The sequence below is a fragment of the Conger conger genome, chromosome 4 (assembly GCF_963514075.1).
Source record: "Conger conger chromosome 4, fConCon1.1, whole genome shotgun sequence".
Lineage (NCBI taxonomy): Eukaryota > Metazoa > Chordata > Actinopteri > Anguilliformes > Congridae > Conger > Conger conger.
This window is the reverse complement of record NC_083763.1, coordinates 67,950,158-67,962,007: the sequence shown is the minus strand read 5'-3', so window position 1 is coordinate 67,962,007 and position 11,850 is coordinate 67,950,158. Positions and strand designations below refer to the sequence as shown.

Below are 11,850 nucleotides of genomic sequence, written 5' to 3'. Positions count from 1 at the left end.
TTGGCACAGCTAGTAGATCGCCGCACAATAAAAAGAACCTCGGGCACCTCGGAATCACAGTTACTAGCATGTGGCAAGACGGCTGGAAGAAGGCGTGTAGCTCTCCGTTGGGCCGCCGAGGGACGGGGTGTGGGCGGTGTATCTAATACTAGCTCTAATTTAATTAGACGGGGTACAATTGGCTGCATAATTGGGAGAAAAAAAAAGGGAAAAAATTATTTAAGAAAAACAAAGTGAAATACTGGTGAAAACTGCTCTAAGTAACATCTTATTTAATTCTCTGTTTGACCTGTGTACAGTTAGGCTACTAAAATCATTGTTTGGAAACTATTACAAAAATAAAATAATTTATTTAGTTATGAGGCATGTTGTCGTTGGTCGCATTGTCTCTCCCTTTCTCTGAGAATGAATAAATATAGACAAAGAAACCTTTGCTTCAGAAAAAATGTGAAACCACAGAATTTACTACTGTCAGGGGAGCCATTGACATGCAAATTCATCAAACAGTAGGGGTAAATTACTCTGAATGGACACTACATTGTCCGGTCAGGACCACAAACCAGATCCACAGCCTTAAGCGCCTTAACCAAATTAACCATCCAGTCACTAAAGAATGTATTTTTAATAATTGCCCAAGAATATCAATCTTTTCATGACAGTTAAAAATGTGTTTCATATAGCGATCAGATTGGTGAATGGAAGTGATCAATGCTCTGGCAGAGTGGAGATCAACCATGTTGGCCAGTGGGGAACGGTGTGTGATAACTCCTGGAACATGAGCGACGCTGAGGTTGTGTGTAGACAGGCTGGCTGTGGCAGAGTTCTGGCTGCTCTCAGCAGTGCCCACTTTGGACAGGGCAATGGGCTCATCTGGTTGGGTGATGTGAGCTGTTCTGGAAACGAATCCTCCCTGACACAGTGCCAGCACCCTGGATTTGGGTCTTACAACTGTAGTCACCATGAAGATGCTGGTGTGAATTGCTCAGGTAGGAAATATTCTCTTTAAATTGCCTTAAAGTATCGGTTACAAAGATGCACAAGTGAACATGCCTAGTTTTAACCTGAACTGCAATTGACATGTTTATGTCAATGTTCCAATTGAAATGTAAATGTAAGTGGTAAATGTTATGCATTTATAAAGCGCTTTCATCCAAAGCACTGTACAATTTATGCTTCTCATTCACCCATTCATACACACACCAAGGTGATTGGCTGCAATGCGAGGCACCAACCAGTTTGTCAGGAGCATTCAGGGGTTAGGTGTCTTGCTCAGGGACACTTCGACATACCCAGGGCAGGTATTTATTATTAACTCTGTAAGCCAGGTTTATATTCAAGGTTGAGTGGTATCTTTGGCAGGAGGCAAAGATATCACTTGTGTGGGCAGCCTATAGCATAGTGGTTAAGTTACATGACTAGGACCCACATAGTTGGTGGGCCCTTAAGTAAGACCCACCCACATTATGCCAAGGAGGATTGTCTCCTGCTTAGTCTAATCAACTGTAAGTCACTTTGGATAAAAGCATCAGCCAAATAACATACATTGTAATGTAGTGGTAGTAGTCATAATTCATTTTGATTTTCATGCTTTGTGGCTTGCGGAAATATTCCACTGAATGTCAACAAACATTAAGGTCATTGCATAAATGAAAAATGTTGTTTTGCCATTCCTTTCTTGGTCATTGCTTCTTCACCTATGCCAGACTTCACCGGCTCATCAATCCTGCCTATCTTGCCTTTATTGTAATAATTTTGGTATTAAGTAACATGCATATGAAAGCGTTACTGGTGCAGTGGTAGTCCAGGCAGCAGCTATACTGTAGGTCCCGACTGATGGCTTTGATCTTCTGTGGACCAACCTTGCCAAACACACAAAGCTAATATATAATGAGAAATCATGGCAGAAATGCCCAGGGTGCAAAAAGCAAGCCCAATTTCCGGATGCTTAATTAAACTATGATCTTGTAGATACATTGATTGAATGTATATATCCAAAGCTGTCTTGGAATCTTCTCACTGCCTACCTCAACTGCAATTGTTACTGACATGCAAATTTTGCTGGTAGCCTAACCCACACATTACATTATTGGCATTTGGCAGACGCTCTTATCCAGAGCGCCGTACAGTTGATTAGACTAAGCAGGAGACAATCCTCCCCTGGAGCAATGCAGGGTTAAGGGCCTTGCTCAAGGGCCCAACGGCTGTGCGGATCTTTTTTTTTTTGTGTGGCTTGACCAGGGATCGAACCACCGACCTTGCGTGTCCCAGTCATTTACCTTAACCACTATGATACAGGCCACCACACATGACTACCATTTTAAAATGGAACACTTCTTTCACAGGGGACATTTGGTTTCAGTTACATAAATTGCCATAAGGCAGATTTTGAGCTGAGAAACACATGTAAACCAATCATAACAACTGAACATAGACAGGACATATGACTACCACATTCTGATGACAAAATACAGCTTTTATTCTTTATGTCATCACAAAACCAGGAGAATTCATCAATCGAAAAAGTTAAATACAGGTGAATAGTTACTAGAATAACCATTTAGTTAATTAGCTTAGTTTACGAGCTCATTAGTTATTCGGCTGCATGGCTCACCATAACATATTGCTCAAACTATTTGCATGAACATAGCAAGCTTAAAATATTGAGCCAGCAAGCAAGATGCCGTGCTCCCTAAGGTAAAGACTATCAACACAATGCTTCCATCCTTGTAGTCTAGATACTCTAATGTTGCAATTTAACTCAAGATTTTATGTTTGTCCCCAAAAATGTTACATATGTCAATGTATTTGAAACAATTGTGTCATTATGTACAAGATAACAACACAATTGATTCTCACTTGCTGATGGTAGCAAACTTCATAAGTGTAACTATATCAAGCTAGCAACAGGAATTTGAATTTTATAACTTGTGCAACACTCATAGGCAATAAATGACAGAACTCATTGGTCTTCCCTGTTTGTTGTAGCCAGTGCCCAGACCCCGATCAGACTGGTAGATGGAGATAATGAGTGCACAGGCAGAGTGGAGATCTACCATGTTGGCCAGTGGGGAACGGTGTGCGGTAACGTCTGGAACCTGAACAACGCTGAGGTGGCGTGTAGACAGGCTGGCTGTGGCAGAGCTCTGGCTGCTCTCAGCAGTGTCCACTTTGAACAGGGCAATGGGTCCATCTGGTTGGATGATGTGAGGTGTTCTGGAAATGAATCCTCCCTGACACAGTGCCAGCACCCTGGATTTGGGTCTAACTTCTGTTCTCACTATAGAGATGTTGGTGTGATTTGTTCAGGTAGGAGATCTTCTCTTTAAATTGCCTTAAATTTACTGTTACAAAGATGAACAGTGTTAACCCTAACTGCAACTGACATGACTGTGTTTATGTTTCTATTAATTGTATTACCTATCAGCTATTTTTATCAAAGTATTGTGGTATCTTTAACAGGTGGCAGTGTTAATTATCCACTATCCAGTACAATCTTTGGCTTCAGTCAGTATCGAAGGCTCGCTCTCATCCATGCACACATATAGCAAGGGACAGAGCATTTGTGATCATGGAATATGTTCTGACATTGTAGCGGGACAAATTAAACTGGCAGGCTGCCACCATTTAGTTAATAAATAGAGAACCCTGGGATGTGTTTGTTATTTAAAAAAATATTTGAACCTTTGAATTTTTTCAAAAGGGATTTTTCACATGGCACACAAGACCTGACTTGATGGCACACCAGTTGGGAAACCCTGTCCTCAAATCCCTGCAAATTCCTGCAAATTTAAATTTCTGAATTCAGACACCAGATCAAGATGGCTTTAGGCCAATAGAGTATAAAAAGGACACCATATCAGGTTTTGACCTGGCAAACCCATTTAACATCAACATGATTGGAGAGTCGGTCATGTTGACATTAATTTCCAATCCAGCCTTCATTCTAAATGTCATCACAAACCCAGATAAATTATTAAATAAACAAAGTGAAATACTGGTGAAAACTGCTTGAAGTAACATCTTATTTAATTCTCTGTTTTACCTGTGTACAGTTAGGCTACTAAAATCACAGTTTGGAAACTTTTTATTTTTTTAAAGAATTTCTTTAGTTGTGAGGCATGTTGTCGTTGGTCGCATTGTCTCTCCCTTTCTCTGAGAATGAATAAATATAGACAAAGAAACCTTTGCTTCAGAAAAAATGTGAAACCACAGAATTTACTACTGTCAGGGGAGCCATTGACATGCAAATTCATCAAACAGTAGGGGTAAATTACTCTGAATGGACACTACATTGTCCGGTCAGGACCACAAACCAGATCCAAAGCCTTAAGCGCCTTAACCGAATGAACCATCCAGTCGCTAAAGAAAGTATTTTTAATAATTGCCCAAAAATATCAATCTTTTCATGACAGTTAAAAATGTGTTTCATATAGCGATCAGATTGGTGAATGGAAGTGATCAATGCTCTGGCAGAGTGGAGATCTACCATGGTGGCCAGTGGGGAACGGTCTGTGATAACACCTGGAACATGAACGACGCTGAGGTGGTGTGTAGACAGGCTGGCTGTGGCAGAGCTCTGGATGCTCTCAGCAGTGCCCACTTTGGACAGGGCAGCGGGCTCATCTGGTTGGGTGATGTGAGCTGTTCTGGAAACGAATCCTCCCTGACTCAGTGCCAGCACCCTGGATTTGGGTCTTACAACTGTAGTCACCATGAAGATGCTGGTGTGAATTGCTCAGGTAGGAAATCTTCTCTTTAAATTGCCTTAAAGTGTCGGTTACAAAGATGCACAAGTGAACATGCCCAGTTTTCACCTGAACTGCAATTGACATGTTTATGTCAATGTTCCTATTTAAATGTAAATGTAAGTGGTAAATGTTATGCATTCATAAAGCGCCTTCATCCAAAGCGCTGTACAATTTATGCTTCTCATTCACCCATTCCTACACACACACCAAGGTGATTGGCTGCAATGCGAGGCACCAACCAGCTTGTCAGGAGCATTCAGGGGTTAGGTGTCTTGCTCAGGGACACTTCGACATACCCAGGGCAGGTATTTATTATTAACTCTGTAAGCCAGGTTTTTATTCAAGGTTGAGTGGTATCTTTGGCGGGAGGCAAAGCTATCGCTTTTGTGTGGGCAGACAGGGAACCACACAGTTCGTGGGCCCTTAAGCAAGACCCACCCACATTATGCCAAGGAGGATTGTCTCCTGCTTAGTCTAATCAACTGTAAGTCACTTTAGATAAAAGCATCAGCCAAATAACATGCAATGTAATGTAGAGGTAGTAGCAATAATTCACTTTGATTTTCATGCTTTGTGGCTTGCAGAAATATTCCACTGAATGTCGATAGACATTAATGTCATTGAATAAATAAAAAATGTTGTTTTGCCATTCCTTTCTTGGTCATTGCTTCTTCACCTATGCCAGACTTCACGACTCATCAATCCTGCCTATCTTGCCTTTATTGTATTAATTTAGGTATTAAGTAACATGCATATGAAAGCATTACTAGTGCAGTGGTAGTCCAGGCAGCAGCTGTACTGTAGGTCGCGACTGATGGCTTTGGTCTTCTGTGGACCAACCTTGCCAAACACACAAAGCTAATATATAATGAGAAATCATAGCAGAAATTCCCAGGGTGTAAAAAGCAAGCCCAATTTCCGGATGCTTAATTAAACTATGATCTTGTAGATACATTGATTGATTGTATATATCCAATGCTGTCTTGGAATCATCTCACTGCCTACCTCAACTGCAATTGTGACTGACATGCACATTTTGCTGGTAGCCTAACCCACACATTACTATCTTTTCAAAATGGAAAACTTCTTTCACATGGGAAATTTGGTTTCAGTTACGTAAATTGCCATAAGGCAGATTTTGAGCTGACAAACACATGTAAACCCATCATAATGACTGAACATAGACAGGCAATATGACTGCCACATTCTGATGACAAAATACAGCTTTTATTCTTTATGTCATCACGAAACCAGGAGAATTCATCAATCAAAAATTTAAATACAGGTGAAGAGCTACTAGAATAACCATTTAGTTAACTAGCTTAGTTTACGAGCTCATTAGTTATTAGGCTGCATGGCTCACCATAACATATTGCTCAAACTATTTGCATGAACATAGAAAGCTTAAAATATTGAGCCAGCAAGCAAGATGCTGTGCTCCCTAAGGTAAAGAATATCAACAATGCTTTCCATCCTTATAGGCTAGATACTCTAATGTTGCAATTTAACTCAAGATTTCATGTTTGTCCCCAAAAACGTTACATGAGTCAATGTATTTGAAACAATTGTGTCATTATGTACAAGATAACAACACAATTGCTTCTCACTTGCTGATGGTAGCAAACGTTATAGGTGTAACTATATCAAGCTAGCTACAGGAATTTAAATTTTATGACTTGTGCAACACTCCTAGGCAATAAATCACAGAACTCATTCGTCTTCCCTGTTTGTTGTAGCCAGTGCCCAGACCCCGATCAGACTGGTAGATGGAGATAATGAGTGCACAGGCAGAGTGGAGATCTACCATGTTGGCCAGTGGGGAACGGTGTGCGGTAACGTCTGGAACCTGATCAACGCTGAGGTGGCGTGTAGACAGGCTGGCTGTGGCAGAGCTCTGGCTGCTCTCAGCCATGTACACTTTGGACAGGGCAGCGGGCCCATCTGGTTGGATGATGTGAGGTGTTCTGGAAACGAATCCTCCCTGACACAGTGCCAGCACTCTGGGTTTGGGTCTAACTTCTGTTCTCACAATAGAGATGTTGGTGTGATTTGTTCAGGTAGGAGATCTTCTCTTTAATATGCCTTAAACTGACTCTTACAAAGATGAACAGTGTTAACCCTAACTGCAACTGACATGATTGTGTTAATGTTTCAATTTATTGTATTACCTATCAGCAATTTTTATCAAAGTTCAGTGGTATCTTTGGTGGGAGGCAGTGTTAATTATCCACTATCCAGTAAAATCAGTGGCTTCAGTCAGTATTGAAGGCTCGCTCTCATCCATGCACACGTATAGTAAGGGACAGAGCATTTGTGATCATGGAGTATGTTCTGACACTGTAGCGGGACAAATTAAACTGGCAGGCTGCCACCATTTAGTTAATAAATTGAGAACCCTGGGATGTGTTTGTTATTTTAAAAAATATTTGAACCTTTGACTTTTTTCAAAAGGGATTTTTCACATGGCACACAAGACCTGACTTGATGGCATGCCAGTTGGGAAACCCTGTCTTCAAATCCCTGCAAATTTACATTTCTGAATTCAGACACCAGATCAAGATGGCTTTAGGCCAATAGAGTATGAATCGGACACCATATCAGGTTTTGACCAGGCTAAACCCATTTAACATCAACATGATTGGAGAGTCCGTCATGATGACATTAATTTCCAATCCAGCCTTCATTCTAAATGTCATGACGAACCATCATCAGATAAATTATTAAATAAACAAAGTGACATACTGGTGAAAACTGCTCTAAGTAACATCTTATTTAATTCTCTGTTTGACCTGTGTACAGTTAGGCTACTAAAATTGCAGTTTGGTAACTACTTTTGTTCAGAATTTCTTTACTTATGAGTCTACATGTTCTGAATTCAAACACTAGATCAAGATTGTTGAAGGCCAGTATAGTATAAGTAGGAAGCCATTTCAGACAGCCTTTTCACTCATGTAAATGTCCATGAGGCTCATTTTGACCAGGCAAACCCATTAAACATCAACAAGACTGGAGAGAGTCGGTGAGGATGACATAATTAATTTCCAAACCAGCATTTATTCTAAATGTCAAAGCTAAACCAGATAAATGAATGAATAACCAAAGTGAAATACGAGTGAAAACTGCTAGAAGTGACAGCTTATTTTATTACCTGTTTAAGCTTTGTACAGTTAGGCTACTAAAATCACAGTTTGGAAACTGTAAAAAAAAAGAAAAGAATTTCTTTAGTTATGAGGCATGTTGTCGTTGGTCGCATTGTCTCCCCTTTCTCTGAGAATAAATTAATATCGACAAAAAAATCTTTGCTTCAGAAAAAATGTGAAACCACATGATTTACTGCTATCAGGGCCGGGGAGTCATTGACATGCAAATTCATCGAACAGTACGGGTAAATGGACACTACATTGTGGTCCTGCCCAATGGACACTACATTGTCCGGTCAGGACCACAAACCAGATCCACAGCCTTAAGCGCCTTAACCGCCTAAACCGAATGAACCATCCTGTAGCTAGAGACAGTATTTTTAATAATTGCCCAAGAACATCATTCTTTTCATGACAGTTAAAAATGTGTTTCATATAGCGATCAGATTGGTGAATGGAAGTGATCAATGCTCTGGCAGAGTGGAGATCTACCATGTTGGCCAGTGGGGAACGGTGTGTGATAACACCTGGAACATGAACGACGCTGAGGTGGTGTGTAGACAGGCTGGCTGTGGCAGAGCTCTGGATGCTCTCAGCAGTGCCCACTTTGGACAGGGCAGTGGGCCCATCTGGTTGGGTGATGTGAGCTGTTCTGGAAACGAATCCTCCCTGACACAGTGCCAGCACCCTGGATTTGGGTCTTATAACTGTAGTCACCATGAAGATGCTGGTGTAAATTGCTCAGGTAGGACATCTTCTCTTTAAATTGCCTTAAAGTGTCTGTTACAAAGATGTACAAGTAAACGTGCCCAGTGTTAACGTAAACTGCAATTGACATGTTTATGTTAATGTTCCTATTTTTTTGCTGTCTTATTATCAAAGGTCAGCTGTATCTTAAATAGGCAGCAGTATTAATTATCCACTATCCTGTAAAATATTTGGCGACAGTCAATATTGAAAGCTTAAGCTCATCTTGTGTACACATTTAGGATGGGATGGTGCAATAGCATCCTCCACCTTCATGAAAAGTTCTGTTTTGCCATTCCTTTTTTTGTCCATACTTCTCCGTCTATGCCAGACATCAATTTTACCAATGTTGCCTTTTATGTAATAATTTAGGGATTAAGTAGCATGCATATAAAAATAGATGAAAACAAACTGACATGAGTTTTTTAATGATATCTTGATGGTAGTCAAGTCCAGGCAGTAGCTGTAGATCCCAACTTTTATCTCACGTTTTCTGTGGACCAGCGTTGCCGAACACAAAGCTAATACATAATCAGAAATCCTGAGGGAAATGGGAAAAAAGCTTGATCATTTTTCAGGTATAGCCTTCTTGGAATGTCACTGTCAGCCTATTGATATCATAAACTATGATCTTGTCGTCACTTTGATTAATTTAATAAATTCAAGGCTATCTTGGAATCATCTCACTGCCTACCTCGAATGCAATTTTGACTGACATGCACATTTTGCAGGTAGCATAACCCGCACATTGTTACCTTTTTAACATTTAAAACCTCTTTCACATGGGAAACTTGGATTCAGTTATATAAAGTGCAATACGCCTGATTTTGAACTGACAAATCCATTTAAATCCATCAAAATGACTGAAAAGAAACAGGCCATATGACTGTTAAATTCTGATGACATGAAAAAGTTTCAATCCAGCCTTCATTCTTTTTGTCATCCTGAAATGACAATAACATTTTAGTTAACTAGCTTCATAATGAAGCTCATTACATATTAGGCTACATGGCTTGCCGTTGTAGTACATCGGTCATACTGGATGCATGAACATAGCAGGCTTAAACAATTGACCCAGCAAGCTAGCGGCTGTGCTCCCTCTGGTAAATAATATCAACACAATACTTTTCATCCTTGTAGTCTACATACTCTAATGTTGCAACTTAACTTGAGATGTTATGTCTGTCCCCAAAAACGTTCCACAGGTCAATGTATTCAAAACTATTGTATAATTATGCACCAGATAACAACACACTTGCTGCTCACTTGCTGATGCTAGCGTACAAGTATATCTGTATGGTAACATTTTCAAGCAAGCTACAGGTGCTGAAATTTGATGGCTTGTGTTACACTCAGAGAAAATAAATCACAGGACTTCCCTGTTTGTTGTAGTAAATCTCCAGACCCAGGTCAGACTGGTAAATGGAGATAATGAGTGCACAGGCAGAGTGGAGATCTACCATGTTGGCCTGTGGGGAACGGTGTGTGATGAATCCTGGAACATGAACGATGCTGAGGTGGTGTGTAGACAGGCTGGCTGTGGCAGAGCTCTTTCTGCTCTCAGCGGTGTCCACTTTGGACCGGGCAGTGGGATCATCTGGTTGAGTGATGTGAGCTGTTCTGGAAACGAATCCTCCCTGACACAGTGCCAGCACCCTGGGTTTGGGTCCAACGTCTGTAATCACAATGAAGATGTTGGTGTGATTTGCTCAGGTAGGAGGTCTTCTCTTTAATATGCCTTAAATTGACTCATAAAAAGATGATCAATTGAACATACTGAGTGTTAAGTTTAACTGCAATTGAAAAGTTTATGCTGCTGCTGTTCCTATTCATTAACTGTAAGCCAGTTTTTTAATCAAAGCTGAGTGGTATCTTTCGCGAGAGGCAGTATTAATAATCATCCATCCTGAAAACCTTTGGCTACAGCCAGTATTGAAAGCTTGCTCTTATCTGCTGCACATGTTTAGAAAGGGATGGTGCAGTAGTGTTCATTGAACTGGCAGGCTGCCACAATTTAGTTAATTCATGGGAAACACTGGGATTTGTTGTTATCAACCCTTGTGTTGTCTTAAAGGTCAAACATAACCCATCACTATGTTTCACAGCAGAGAAAACCCCCTAAATGATCTTTTTTAAACTTGAAATTTGATGAGAAAATTGAAAATCAATTAAGCTGCTTTATTATAGAGGTTTAGTGAAGGCAGGTACTTTTTGACCCTTTGGACATGGGGAGTATACAGAATGTTAAGACTACACAAGGGTTAAAAAAAATAATTTGAACTGTTACATTTAAAAAAATAGATTTTTCACATGGCATACTAGACCTCACCTGATGGCACACCAGTCAGGAAACCCTGCCCTAAAATCCCTGCAAATTTTGAGTTCTGAATTCAGACACTCGATCAAGATGGTTGAAGGCCAATATAGTATAAATCGGAAGCCATTTCACATCAACATGACTGGAGAGATTCGGTCATGATGACATCATTCATTTCCAATGCAGCCTTTATTCTGAATACCACAGCAAAACCAAACAAATTAATGAATAACCAAAGTGAAATACGGGAGAAAACTGCTAGAAGTGACACCTTATTTAATTATCTTTTTCACCTGTATCCAGTTAGGCTACCAAAATCACAGTTTGGAAACTTTTATTTTTTTTCAAAGAATTTCTTTAGTTATGAGGCATGTTGACGTTGGTCGCATTGTCTCCCCCTTTCTCTGAGAATGAATAATTATAGACAAAGAAACCTTTGCTTCAGAAAAGATATGAAACCACAGAATTTACTACTGTCAGGGCCGGGGAGTCATTGACATGCAAATTCATCAAACAGTACAGGTAAATTACTCTGAATGGACACTACATTTTCCGGTCAGGACCACAAACCAGATGCACAGCCTTAAGCGCCCCAACCGAATTAACCATCCAGTAGCTGAAGAAAGTATTTTAAATAATTGCCCAAGAATATCAATTTTTTCATGACAGTTAAAAATGTGTTTCATATAGCGATCAGATTGGTGAATGGAAGTGATCAATGCTCTGGCAGAGTGGAGATCTACCATGTTGGCCAGTGGGGAACGGTGTGTGATCACTCTTGGAACCTGATCAACGCTGAGGTGGTGTGTAGACAGGCTGGCTGTGGCAGAGCTCTGGATGCTCTCAGCAGTGCCCACTTTGGACAGGGCAGTGGGCCCATCTGGTTGGGTGATGTGAG

The 11,850-nt window shown here is 40.4% G+C and overlaps 1 pseudogene; it reads left to right on the top strand.

Annotated features, from left to right (window-relative positions):
• Positions 1-652: 652 nt before the first annotated feature.
• LOC133126687 (deleted in malignant brain tumors 1 protein-like) overlaps positions 653-11,850 on the top strand; it is a 39,363-nt pseudogene continuing 28,165 nt past the window's right edge.